This window comes from Rhinopithecus roxellana, chromosome 7 (genome assembly GCF_007565055.1).
Source record: "Rhinopithecus roxellana isolate Shanxi Qingling chromosome 7, ASM756505v1, whole genome shotgun sequence".
Lineage (NCBI taxonomy): Eukaryota > Metazoa > Chordata > Mammalia > Primates > Cercopithecidae > Rhinopithecus > Rhinopithecus roxellana.
The window spans coordinates 84,496,716-84,501,447 of NC_044555.1; the positions used below are offsets into that span (position 1 = coordinate 84,496,716).

At 50.0% G+C, this 4,732-nt stretch overlaps 1 non-coding gene across 1 annotated transcript; it reads right to left on the reverse strand.

Moving 5' to 3' along the window:
• Nucleotides 1-2,758: 2,758 nt before the first annotated feature.
• TRNAV-UAC lies at nucleotides 2,759-2,831 on the reverse strand. Its single transcript has one exon. It is a non-coding gene; the product is annotated as a tRNA-Val (tRNA).
• Between the last annotated feature and the right edge of the window lie 1,901 nt (nucleotides 2,832-4,732).

Sequence of the window (4,732 nt, forward strand, 5' to 3'; positions counted from 1 at the left end):
GGAGAGCTGGCCCAGGAGCAGGGGATTAAGTTGAGCCCTGGCCTCATTAAGCATCTTAATCCATTTAGTTCTTAGGTCTTCGGCTGAGCCCCATCAAGTTAACCCACAGAGTTACCTGCCTCAACAAGGAAGTTTCATGGAAGATACTTGCATCAACTGAGATTCAGTTTGCGAGGAAGATACTTTTCGTTCTTTGTTTCTGTTTTTGTTTTTGATGGAGTTTCGCTCTTGTCACCCAGGATGGAGTGCAATGGCGCCATCTCAGCTCACTGCAACCTCTGCCTCCCGGGTTCAATCTAGTCTCCTGCCTCAGCCTCCCGAGTAGCTGGGATTACAGGCGTCCGCCACCATGCCCAGCTATTTTTTTATATTTTTGGTAGAGATGGGGTTTGGACCTCCAAAGTGCTGGGATTACAGGCATGAGCCACTGTGCCCAGCCCATACTGTTTTCATTCTATCTTAATGTAAGGGAAGCAATGGAGGGAGAGAGGAACTACACCCAGAAGTCTCAGGTCTTCGTCGTTTCTTCGCCATCATCTTCTAGGGGGTGACCTTGAACAATTTCCTGCCATGTAAGCACTAACATTCTCGAATTGTATTAAAATGTCATGGATTCCTCTCTTTGAAAGCAACTAGGCATCATGTGCACACCTACTCACCCAGGAAAATGCTAAATTTCGTGGTGGTGGGAGGACAGTTACACAAAGCTGTGCATTGCTGTGTTACTTTTAACGACAACAAATTGGAAACAATCTAAATGGCCAAGGTTAGGGAGCTGGTTAAGTAAATCAGGAGATGAGTACAGCCTGGTAGGGTTAAGAGCACAGACTGCCAACCCAGACTGGCTGCCAAATCGCAGCACTAGCACTTGTTACATTGTGACCTCAGGGCAAGTTACTAACATCTCTGTGCCTAAATTTTCTCATCTGTAAGATGAGATAATAATGCCTACTTTCTAGAGTTATTTTGAGGCTTACAAGAGATCATATATACAAAATACTTAGCACAGTGCAAAACATAATTAGCTATTATTTTTACATCATCATTCAGAATAAAGTTGATGGGAGGAAAAGGGCAGTTGTTCAATAGGTATAGAGTTTGAGTTTTGCAAGATGAAAAAGTTCCAGAGATCTGTTTCACAACAGTGTGAATATACTTAACACTACTGAACTGTACACTTAAAAATGATTAAGGTGGGCTGGAGGTGGTGACTCACACCTGTAATCCCAGCACTTTGGGAGGCCAAGGCAAGCAGATCACTTGAGGTCAGGAGTTCGAGACCAGCCTGGGCAACATGGTGATACCTCGTATCTACCAAAAATACAAAAATTAGCTGGGCATGGTGGCGTGCACCTGTAATCCCAGCTACTCGGGAGGCTGAGGCAGGAGAATCGCTTGAACCCAGGAGGCCGAGGTTGCAGTAAGCTGAGATGGCGCCACTGCACTCCAGCCTGGGTGACAGAGCCAGACTCTGTCTCAAAAAAAAAAAAAAAAAGAAAAAAGGCCGGGCGCAGTGGCTCATGCCTGTAATTCCAGCACTTTGGGAGGCCAAGGCGGGCGGATCACGAGGTCAGGAGATCGAGACCATCCTAGCTAACATGGTGAAACCCCGTCTCTACTAAAAATACAAAAAAAAATTAGCCAGGCGAGGTGGCGGGCACCTGTAGTCCCAGCTACTCGGGAGGCAGAGGCAGGAGAATGGCGTGAACCCAGGAGGCGGAGCTTGCAGTGAGTCGAGATCATGCCACTGCACTCCATCCAGCCTGGGCGACAAAAAAGAAAACAAACAAACAAAAAAAATGGTTAAGGTGGTTTAAAAAAAGAATTAAGTTGAAGTGATTGTAATAACAGGGAAAGAGTTATAATAAGTTAGGAAAAGACGCAAATTTCTACACTGTTAAGGATGCACAACTAGGTTGAAAAATGCAGAGAAAAATACTGAGTGACCTTTCTCATTTTATTTTTTTGCTACCACCATCTCACCATGGCCCACACCCTCATTCCTCTTGTCAAAGATAAAAAAGCCAATATTTAAACAAATAATAAACTCCCCAAACGAAACTGTAATGAAATAGTAAAGAGGAACAGAAAGAAACTAGAGAAACATTTGCTCATTCAACCAGTATTTATTGAATGTCTATAAGCCTGACATTTGTTTCATACCGTGTATGAACTCTATTCCACAAATTCTACTGCTGCATTATAAAGGACTGTGGGTTTTTTTTTTTCTTGCTCTGTACATCAGAGTTTAATGAAAAATAGAACTTTTAATCAGAGTCATAATAATGATCGACCTTTAATAATTCAGCTGCAGTCAAAGCGCTGCTATATTGCCTGCCACATTTTAGTTGGAGGTTGGGTGGCCGGCCCTTGCTGACTAGCAGGCAAAGGGCAGCCAGGTGCATTCCCCAAGCGCCCGATTTTCAGAGGCGTACTGGGAGGAGAGGTGGGGTAGGGCCTGGCCGGATCGGGGGCGCCGGATTGGGTCTAGGACTTCGCCTGGCCCCTGCCCTCCACTATTTCTCGTGTCAGACGATGGCGGCAGCGACCTTGTGGGATAGGAGAGGGTATCTGTTATTTCACTTCTGCGAGAAAAACATGCCAAAAATTTTAAAAAGAAGAAAAGGACAAAGAAAAACACTTTGTGGTCGCGTTTTTGTGTAACCGAAACCCTTTTTTTTTTTTTTTTGAAAAACCCAAACACACCAAACTCCTGGAGTAATTGATTAGGAGGCAAAAGGAGTCGCCTTAGCGACTGTGGTTCCACTGGGGCTCGAACCCAGGACCTTCTGCGTGTAAAGCAGACGTGATAACCACTACACTATGGAACCCCTACGTGGAAGTAGCTCGTTGAGACTTTATTCATAGACTCATAGCAGTGCCAGCCCCGCTCCGCCGGAGCTCCGCCCCTTCACAGTGATCCTGCCCCCGAGGCGCGGGGTTTGCGGCGGCTCTGGGTCGCTGGCTCCGGCGTTTGGGCAGCTCGTCATCCCTGTCCGTCAGAGTCGCGGCCCCTGGGACCAGGGCGAGGCCGGGGCCCCGGCCGAGAGCACCTCCCCGCTATCACCTGTGCCCAAACTTTCCCTCAGTCGAGGTGCCGGCGGGGCGGCTCGACGGCCGGAAGTGCACCCTGCTCGGGCCCTGCACCCCCGGCAGCTTCCTCCGCCCGCGAGGGTCCCGCGCTTTCCTATTTCCCCTACCAGCAAACTGATCCTCGGCCACCCGGCCCACTTGCCGGTCGGAAGTCAGAAGGCGGCGTGGAAGGCCTTGCTTCTGGAGCAAGGAGGACAGGGGCAACCCTTGGAACCAAGTCAGGCAGCGCAGGGGATGGGGGTGGGCCGGGGCGCACTTTTGCTTTGGCGCCTGGCTTGCCGGGGTTGGAAAAGGCCGCTGGTTAGCGGGCCCTTTGCCCGAGGGTGTGGACCTCTTCCCGCTCCCCTGCCCCTTCCCGCAGCCTTCTTCCCCTCCAGAGGCCAGGCCTAGGGAGGTGCAAATGGCAGGGCTTCCGTTAGGTCCCCTTGGTCTAGGGCTGCAGGGATGGGGGGACGAAGAGGTGTAGACGGGCCATCCCTCTATGGCTTCCAGGGAGGCAGCGGCCCTGGCCACGTGATTGAGGGGCCCAGTGCAAAATGAAGATGCCAGGCACCTTGTTGTTAAGTTCTTGAGAATTTCACACGGTAACAGCAGAGTATTCAACCCCGGCGCGGGGTCCCTGACTTGGTGGCAGGACTGTAGTCTGGGTAAGGGGCTGGTACCCTCCATCACAAAGGGTGCTTCTTGTTTTTCATCGTCAGTGTCATTTGCCTTCTTCAGGGCTTCCAGATGGATCTTCGTCACCACCCTAGGATTGCTTACCACCCTCAAGCTTGAAAACACACCTGTAATCATTTGGCGGGGGTGGGGAGGGCGCATCTTCAAGCGCCCAGGTGAACTTTGTCTGCAGGCAGCAGCTGTCCTTTTTGCTAGATCTTCCGCTGAGGTCGGTAGGTTGATAAAGTGATACTGATTTTATGGCAGGAACTCTCTTCAGCTAACTCCTGTCTTCCTGGGAAGGCCTCTGGAAGAAACCAGGTGGGTGCAGGGAACACTAATGTGGGGGTCACGATCTGGATGTTCGTCTTGATTTGGCCATGTATGAGCTGGGTACTCGAGCTAGTCTGTTCACCTCCGGTCTCAGTCTCCTTTGTGAAATACAAGGGTTGGACTAAACACGTCCACTTTCACCTCTGGGTCTCAATGTTATGCCCATCTTCCAGGTAGGAAAACGGAGGCAGTTATCCGCCATGTAATTTCCCCCCCAGAAATAGAGGCAGGCTAGCTAGTGGCGTGGGTTTTTCTAGTACCTGCTTCCCGATGTCTGCAGTTAGCTCCCTGTCGTATTCATCATGGGCCCCCTTCTAGTCTGCTTTTTTGATGAGACATTTTCAGAGGTCTCTGGAGTGCTTGATGCCTAGATTGTGGGCCACGAGATGACCAGAGTGGCCAGCCACCAGCCAGAGGATGCATTCGTGAGAGCTCCACGTTTCCCACTCAGGACTCCTGGGAAGCCTGATAATAAGTGTTTCCCACCTGTTTCCAAACCCCTAGCAGTCAAAAACAAGATCGCCAAGAATTGGCCCTAAAATTATACCCACTAGTTGTGTTTTGGATGGTGTCTCTAGGAAATGCTTTGCTCTCCAGCCCCCCACATCCCGATTTTTCTGTCTGCCCCTGGCTCTAAAGGTATGTTTGC